Source organism: Miscanthus floridulus, chromosome 11, assembly GCF_019320115.1.
Source record: "Miscanthus floridulus cultivar M001 chromosome 11, ASM1932011v1, whole genome shotgun sequence".
Classification (NCBI taxonomy): domain Eukaryota; kingdom Viridiplantae; phylum Streptophyta; class Magnoliopsida; order Poales; family Poaceae; genus Miscanthus; species Miscanthus floridulus.
Genome location: NC_089590.1, coordinates 12,897,710 through 12,907,553, shown reverse-complemented (window position 1 = coordinate 12,907,553; position 9,844 = coordinate 12,897,710).

The following is a 9,844-nucleotide window of genomic DNA, read 5'->3' as shown; positions in this document are numbered from 1 at the left end:
GAGGTTTATGTTAATTATGCCACTCCACTACTACTATGGTTTGCAATAATTATCGAACTTAGTTTGTAAGGTTTGAAACAACTGATTTGTAAACTAAGTTATCGTAAGACTTCCGCTATTTTACTTTGATGTATATATTTGAATAAATGTTGTAATACTGCAATGACTCTGTAATGTGATCCTGCTTGGAAATCATCGATGATTCAGGGTTCCCCGAGGATGCCCGACAGACTTCTTAAGTTATCAGGAACATATGCATAGTTGTCAAAGGTCGTTGGATAGTGACAAGTGCATGTGGGTCCTATAATTTAGGAGGTTCTGCCACATGAGCGGGCATAGTGAAGCAACGGCAATGGTGCGGTGGCATGGTGGTCTGCTTTGCTCTTGCGTGGGCGAGAGAGAGCGGGGTGCGAGGGTGAAATGGAGCAAGCAGCAGAGGCACACACCTTATCCCTCTACGCTGGCCTAACCGGCCAGGCCAGCACTGATGTATGGCTGCCACACGACATGCCTGGCCTACCCTCGGTCAGCCACTGACACCGGCATCAAAACGGCATCAGGCCCTAATGAACACGACTGATAGAGCAATTTCACGCAATCGTTTGTCCTAAACCGTTTGTCCTTTGCAAAAACTTCATTAATAAGAATTGTAAAGCTACACGAGATCTACAACTTTGATTAAATGAGTTTAGTCTAGATTGGCCTAGTCTACAAACTACAATGTGTCAAACACAGGTTCATTGAAACGGTAAACCAGCTCAAGACTTAGAAAATTTTCAGTCAAAAACAATAATTCTATTGCTACTTGTGGACTATGTTTGAGCATGCTATGCACCGAATTAGGTCTTCACCCAAAAACAAAAGTTGTTACTCAAGTCAAGTACTACAACTTTGCTTAAGGTTGCACTACCATGCAAACAATCTATGCTATAGTTCAACTTAGATCAATCATGCAACTTGAAAATGATAACTTACACTATAACCATGACTTAGAGGCCAAATTGGTCCAAGTCATGAATACCAAAGTTGTTCCAAATGACATTCTAAACATGTTAAATTTACTCCTAGGGTCCCACAAACATTTTATACATTGGTCACATGCAAACCCTAGCATATGTGAAGCATTTAGTAACAAACACATGTGATATAAGCAATCATAGAGATAAAATTTGAGATGCTCATGCTCATGAATGATCAATGATGCTTGTGATCATGCAATGCCAATGCCAAATGCATGCTTAACACCTAGGGTGTTATAGCCCTTCCCCCCTAAAGAAATCTCATCCCAAGATTTGCATGACTAACCATCTCTTGTAGAAAACCGGATAAACCTCACGAAGATAATCCTCTCGCTCCCACGTAGCATCTTGCTCACTATGGTTATTTCATACCACCTTGTAGAATTTAATGACATTGCTATGGGTCACTCTTTCCATTGTCTCAAGCACTTGAATAGGTCTTTCTTCATAGGTTAAATCCGATTGGATCTTGACACTAGCGGGTTCAATAGCTTCTTCAGGCATACGAAGACATTTCTTGAGTTGGGAGACATGGAAAAAATTGAATATAGCTCTCATTTCTAGAGGTAACTAGAGTTTGTAGGCTATTGGTCCCCTTCGTCCAATGATCTTGTATGGGCCTACATATCTAGGTGCAAGCTTTCGCTTCACACCAAACCTTTGCACTTTCTTCATGGGAGACACCTTCAGATATACAAAATCCCCAACTTCAAATGCAATGGGACTTCTCCTTTTATCTGCATAACTCTTCTGTCTCAATGGAGTAGCTTTAATATGTTGTTGAATAATTTGAACTTGTTCCTTAGCTTCTTTGACAAAGTCAATCCCATAATGCCTTCTTTCACCAGGCTCAATCCAATTCAGAGGAGTCCTACACTTTCGACCATGCAAAGCTTCAAAAGGAGCCATCTTAATGCTTTCTTGATAGCTATTATTGTAGGAGAATTCAGCCAAAGGTAGCCATTTCTCCCATGAACCCATAGAAGAAATCAAACAAGCTCTCAACATATCCTCCTAGAATCTGATTCACTTGCTCAGTCTGACTAGCTATCTGAGGGTGATAAGTAGAGCTACAGATCAGTTGGGTACCTAGCTGCTTATGCAGATGTTCCCAAAAAATGATTAACAAATTGCAGTCCTTGATCTGACATAATGCTTTTAGGCACACCATGCAATCATACAATTTGGGCAATGTACAACTCTATGTAATGATGGGGTCGATATCTTTCCTTAACAGGGACGAAATGTGAAGATTTAGTCAAGCGGTCAACAATTACCCATATGGAATCATGACCCTTTTCAGTGGTTGGAAGCCCAACTATAAAATACATATTGATGTCATCCCATTTCCAACTTGGGATAGACAGTGGCTGTAGTAGTCCAGCTGGCTTCAAATGGATGGCTTTGATCCGACAGCAATTATTGCATCTAGCAACAAATGCTGCAATTTCTTTCTTCATTTTTGTCCACCAAAAGTGTGTTTTAGGTCTTGGTACATTTTACTGCTACTTGGGTGAATGGATAAATTGAAAGAGTGTGCTTCCTCTAGAATTTGGTTTCTCAATTCTCTATCTTTCAGCACTACAAGTCGATCCTTAAACCACAGCACACCCCTCACATCTAGCCAAAAATGCTTGGTTTCATCCTCTTTCATCTTGCTTTTGATATGGAATACACCCACATCAGTCTTTTGGAGCTCAATGATCTTAGACTCAAGAGACCAACTAACAGTGATATTGTGTAAGACTACCGGATGCAATAAGTTGAAACCATCTTCCAACAAGGGATTACACTGATACTTTCGGCTTAAGGCGTCTGCAACCAGATTGGCTTTTTTCAGATGATAATGTACTTCTAGGTTGTAAACCTTGATCAATTCCAACCATCTTCTCTGCCTCATGTTCAATTCAGGTTGGGTGAAAATGTACTTGAGGCTCTTGTGATCGGTGTAGATATGGCAAACATTACCAAGCAGGTAATGTCTCCAAATTTTAAGAGCATGGACAACTACTACAAATTCTAAATCATGGGTTGGATAATTGACTTCATGCTTTCTTAGTTGCCGCAAGGCATAAGTAATGACTCGGCCTTCCTGCATTAGAACACACCCCAAACCGGTACCTGATGTGTCACAAAACACATTAAAAGGATTCTTAATGTTAGGCTATAGCTAAAATAGGAGTAGTAGTTAGCAATGTTCATAAAGTATGAAAAGCTGCCTCACACTCCGGTGTCCATACAAATTTCTCATCCTTCTAAAGTAACCTAGTCATGGGCTTGGCAATTTTGGAGAAATCCAGAATAAACCGACGGTAATATCCTACTAAGCCAAAGAAACTCTGAACCTCATGAACGGAGGTTGGGGCTTTCCAATCAAGAACCTCCTGCACCTTGGATGGGTCCACCGAGATTCCATCATTAGATAAAACATGGCCTAGGAAAGGTACTTTCCTCAACCAGAATTCACATTTACTAAATTTAGCATATAAGTTATGCTCTCTCTGCCTAGACAACACCACTCCCAAGTGCTCTGCGTGATCTTCTGCATTCTCAGAATAGATCAGGATATCATCGATAAACACGACCACAAACTTATCAAGCTCGAGCATGAATACCGAGTTCATTAAATACATGAAATAGGTAGGAGCATTGGTCAACCCAAAGGACATGACTAAATACTCATAAAGGCCATACCTAGTGGAAAAAGTCATCTTAGGTATGTCCTTAGGCCTGATCTTGATTTTGTGATAACCTAACCTCAAATCAATCTTAGAGAATACTTTTGCTTTTGCCAATTGATCAAATAAGATATCAATGCAAGGCAAAGGATATTTGTTCTTGATAGTAATAGCATTGAGTGGTCGATAGTCCACACACATTCGCAAAGACTTGTCTTTCTTTTTCACAAATATGGATGGACAACCCCATGGTGACGAACTAGGGTGAATGAGACCCTTTTTTAAGAGCTCTTGCAATTGGATCTTCAATTCTGCTAACTCATTTGGCAGCATTCTATAAGGTCTTCAGGAGATGTGCGTTGTACCTAGGTATTAACTCAATCTTGAACTCTATATCCCTATCGGGTGGTAACCTGGGCAATTCATCTGGAAAGACATCTAGAAATTCACATACTACAGGAATATCAGCAAGGGCTATAGGCTAGATACCATTGGCCACATTTTAGAGATCAAACACCCTAGAAAGGGGTACTAGAAAAGCATCATTATTCCTAGGGTCTCTCAACATAATGGTTCTAGTCGATGTATCAATAAGGATACCATGGTTCTTCATTCAATTCATACCCAAGATCACATCTATACCCAATCCCGGTAATATCACTAAATTTGTAGTATACTCTCGTTCACTTATTTGGATAAGTACATCTTTAACTATCTTATTGGTAGAAATGTTATTCCCAGCTACACTTATACAATAACCACATTTGTCTACTACAAATATTTTTTGATCATACTTAGATGCAAATGTTGGACTCATGAAGGAATGTGAAGCCCCAGAATCAAATAGAACAACTACAGGGTAATGGTTCACAAGAAACATACTAGCTATGACAACCTCACCTAGAGGGAATCTCTTCCATGGTGGGGTAATGCACATACCCCCGGCGTGCATTTGTAGCTGCTGGCTTCTGATTGTTCTTCTTGGGGTCAGGGCACTCCCTCACCCAATGACTAGTCTTGTTGTAATGGAAACATGGTTGATTGTTAGGCCGAGCCTTCGAGTTGACTTGTACTGCACCACCCTTAGGCGGTAGAGCAATAGAGTATGCCCGATGATACCCTTTATTTACTTGTCTTGGTTGGGCCTTCTTCTGAGGTGGCCTAGTATTTTGGAGCAGGTGGGCGGTATTGGGTTCTTGCCACCACTAGAGCTCTCTACTGAGATGCACTAGCTTCAAAGGCGCTCTTGCGGCTCTTGGATGCAGTATAAATATTGTTATGATTCTCTTGTGTGAGCGCATCACTCACAAATTCATTGTAGGTCTCACTCTTGTTATTTGCAAGAGTTTTCATCAACTTTGGACCTAGTCCTCTCTTGAAACTTGTAATCTTCTTAGCATCGATATTCACAAACTCAGGCGCCTACCTAGAGAGGTTATTGAAGGCATGAAGTACTCAGTGAGACTTTTGGTGCCCTGAGTAAGCCTCTTAAACTCTATATGTTTCATGCTCATAAGACCTGGGGGAATATGATGCCCCCTAAAATTAGCCTTGAACTCATTCCATGTAACCTGAGCATTAGTAGGGAGGGTAGATAGGTAATGTGTCCACCAAATGCCTGCTGGACTATGCAATTGATGTGAGGCATATTCACCCTTCATATGCTCTATAACTCTTAAGAGATGAAACTTCTACTCAATGGTATTAAGCCATTCATCGGCTTGCAATGGCTCCTCTACCTCCTTAAAGATAGGTGGTTTAGTGTCCAAAATGTCCTTGAAATCACTGTCTGGTTTGGTTTGGGTCCCTAGGGTTGGTCCTGTCCCCGTCCATGATCGATGTTCTGCGCAACCCCGTGTAGAACTTCCCCCATAGACTGTTGGGTCTCTAGGAGCTACGCCATCATTTCCACTAGCATGGGGTACGGTGGTGGTGGGAGATCATCATCACCCTCACGACTAGGTACCGGCCCCTCCGTGAGTGCGAGTCATCTGCAAAATTGCAACAAGTGATTATTAGATGATGTCAAGAGATTGCAGAAGAATTGTATAATCATGCCATACTATAATTACTAGAGAGAATCTCAAATTCATACAATAACATAGAGGCACAATAATTCATTTCCACAACATAACATCACTAATAGGACCACTTATCGTACTTGCAATGCGTTCCATACATGCCAAATTTTTCTTGCCAAAAACAACTGGGAATTCATTAAAAAGTGCAATCACCACATGTATTACATGCACGGTTCCAATAACATCAAAGGGGTACATCATGAAATCAAAACCTACATTACGAGTTCATTACATAAGGATCAAAGATAGAGAGCTATCGCATCTAGCTAGATACTATAGCTAAGCTGCTCCTCGGGGTGGTTGCTGTCGATGACGGACACACCATCACCGTGGTCATCCTCAAAAGGCTCAATCTCATCCTCTTCGGGCTCATCCTCGGCATCCACCTTCATGTCATTGTCCTCAACAATCAACACATTGGGATCTTCTTCCACCGCTGGAGCTAGAGGAAGAATTGGGCTCACCATGTTGTTGAGAAGATGAACATCCAGCTGAAGCTCCTCAATCTAGCGTATGAGTTCCTGCTCTCTATGATAAAACTCTATTGCCTGCCTAGCAGCCTAGAACACAATCTAGATCCTAGCTACCTCCCTAGTATCAGCAAGGCAAATGACCTCATCCCTCTCAGCACGGACGTCCTATAACTCATTCCTAGCTGCATCTCTTTCGAACAACAGCATGGACAAACTACCCCCGACGAGCTTCCAAGGATGTCATATAATTACCTATCTCATTCTAAGCTGCTATAACTACCCTTTGATGCCTGCACACATGTCCTCGCATCCTGCGCTATGCAGCCTGTGCTCTTTGGAGCTCTTGCATACAGCTGATGTAGCTATCCTAGCGAGAGTAAAACATCCTCATAACTATGTACATGGCACTCATGGCAGCATTACTACTTCCTGCTCTTTCATCTCGGTCTCTTACCAAAGCATTACCACCTGGCTGGGTCTAAGCGGTCTGTGATGCATCCACATGAGGGAAAGATCCAACGGGCCATTGACAAGCTCGTCACCAAATTCCTGACAGATTTCACTGAGAACTTCAAAAGTGGCCACTTGGGCACCCTCCCAAGGGGTCTATCCATATGACTCGATACTCCATCCTTGCCATTGAGGGTTGTCCACATGGGTGGGGATAGTGACCCGCACATCACACCACCGTTGTCCCTTAGTTACCATTTCGCTCCAAAAAGTAGCGAGGTGGTTTAGCATACCCGACAGAGTGCAGTATCCTCCATAGTAAGGTGGGAGTCCCAAACAGTGCCAAAAAGGTGTCGCTTGCAACAGGGGCTCCTAGGGCTACCATCTGTAGTAAAATGTTACAATTTAGTGATTATAGAAAAGAGTTACTTAACAATAAGATCTTGCAAGGGGGAGGAACAATGCAATGATAGGAATGAATGATGTATCATGATGTATGATCGTTTCGTACGCCCTCACAAACTTAGAAAAAAATAAATCCTAATGACATACGCGGTGGCATACATATGTTCTCGCAATATAATCGTAACTAAACGAGCTACATGTTTCATTGTTAGTGTACCTGTAGAAGATTCATTTTAGCCCAACCCAACAGTTATATGTACAAAAAGGTGAATCTAGGCCCTAAGTTGAATATCATGGATAGCAAGGTATATAAGAAAGCATTAACTAAATACTCCCATATACATATCCCATATATATATACTTCTGTATCAAAGCTACCCTGATGATCAATTACACTACCCACAATTAAATACGTGCCATACACACATGCAAGCATGCATATACAACTATATCATAGCTAGCTCTCCCTGACCACATGCTCACTTCTTGTGGTCATGCCACTCATCAACTTACCTTCTTATTTGGTGTAGAGGCATTTGATCCATACATTACCACTCAAGTGAGTGGCATCCATACAATAGCATGTCGTATGGACGACGAAAGTAAAACCCCCATGTTAGTACTTAAATAGCCACCTAATAGTCTTTAACTGGGCATAAAGGAGATGACCACTGGCACACTATAGTTTTGAGTTCAATCTTCAACACTCTAAACTTATTATTACAGTTGTAGAAATTAAGTTTATAGAACAAAAACCTTTGTTTTAATTACACATGTGACAAGTTTAGTGTTGAATCATGCTCTGATGCCAGCTATAACAGAACCATCCAATTTATAAGAGCACAAGTACAATAGCCACCACCGAGGCAGTCAAACCATCACGCTTGAGACCATATAAATCCAGTAGTCCGTCGAGTATCATGAAGGATCTCGAATCAACCAACATACAAGCCAAGATCGTACATGATTCAACATACAAGCCACATGTTAAAACAAGTTCACAAATAGTTTGTCATACATCAGAGTTCCATCATAGTTGTTACAACAATAGTTTAACAGTAGCGGAAGCAACATAGTTCTAAATGACATCAATAGTAATTTAGATACATAGCCAGTTTTCACAGTCATCTCCAACCAAAAGCACAAGGGTGAGATGATATATAGAATGACCATGCCCATGGTCTTATTCCTCATCCACTGTAGGAGCAAAGCAGTGCTTATAGTAGCCGTGGTACATCACATTATCTGCAACAATAGGAAAATAAACCCTGAGTACTGAGAAAGTACTCCACTAGACTTACCCATCATAAACCAAAATTAAGAGACACAATGGATCATGCAAGGCTTATAAGTGGAGCTCGTTGACATCCTTTGCCTACATGCCGATATTTATCTAGTATCTTTTCACTTTGAAATAACAAGTTTATTATTCTTGTCCCATTCTAGATTAGCATCTATCCTATGCCAAATATGTTGTGTACCATTAAATCATCACAATAGTAACCATATCAAGTTGAGCATTTCCATAATCCACATAACCTTTACTTTCACCAATTACTACGGTGAAGGGGGCTCATGTCAAGTTCTCACTATCAGGGAGAGACAGTGATTCAAATCGATTCCTACCCAGCTAGAGAATTATTCCTAGCACACACCCATACTCCCCCTGTTAGGGTCGCATCGGGTCACCTTTGGTACAACTCAGGTCCAAATCGCGGGTAAGACCAGCGTCGTACCCTCAAAGATACTACCAATCTATTAGGAAGCTCAAGACTTGAACCCACCCTTGGACTCATGCCATTGCCTCTCCAAACATCCTTACTTTCTCTAGGGTGCACACTTTAACTGCTCGTGTCCCCACCTGAGTGGAGCTACTCGGCTTCATGGTCGAAATGACTTATCCGGCCAACTATGTGAGAGGCATGCGTTCAACATGACAAGAGGACCTCCAACGCTCGGTCCTTAAATGACACAGATAGAATCACTATAAGTCACCACAGCCTAACATATAAAATTCCATTTGGTCTCCACTTGTTCAACATCACCAGGTTGTATTCCATGATAGCACAATATAGCCAACCGTGATCAAGTCTCCACCTATAGCTCGCAGGTGACAGGAAATCACCCGACTTCTACCGGTCTAAGCATGGCTAAGCATAAAGGTCTATACTAGACCTACATTAGATTCAAGATAGATATTTCTGGACAAGGAAAGTATAAGCAGCAAGTGGTTCCAATCAACTCCTAGTACTTAATGCATTAACATAAAAAGCACTCAAGTTGGTATTAGAACACATAGGATGTTAGAATGCTTCGGGGCTTGCCTTTCACAAATGTGTCCGGCTAGTGGTCAGGGCACTCTTGGAGATGATCAACTTTAAGCTCGCCTTTGCCTAGAGCTTCATGGTGCTGAGCTTCCTAGTTCTCCTCTTGTGGATAGGCTTCAAGTTCCACCAACGTGATTTCTTTCGCTACACCTATTGCATGCATATGCATAATGTAAGTATCATGGATGCATACGAAGGATTGTAAATGATATGACATGAGAACGTGAATGATTCTATGCTGATGATTATATCAAGTTACTTGGATGATAACCAAGTTGAATTCTTATTTACTGAGTAGGAGCATATCTCTTCTCTAGAATTTTCAAGAATCCACACTAAGTCCATTTCTGGACCACAACACAGTAGCTACAAGTTTAGATCATAACTGGAGTTTTACTCAACCAATTGCTG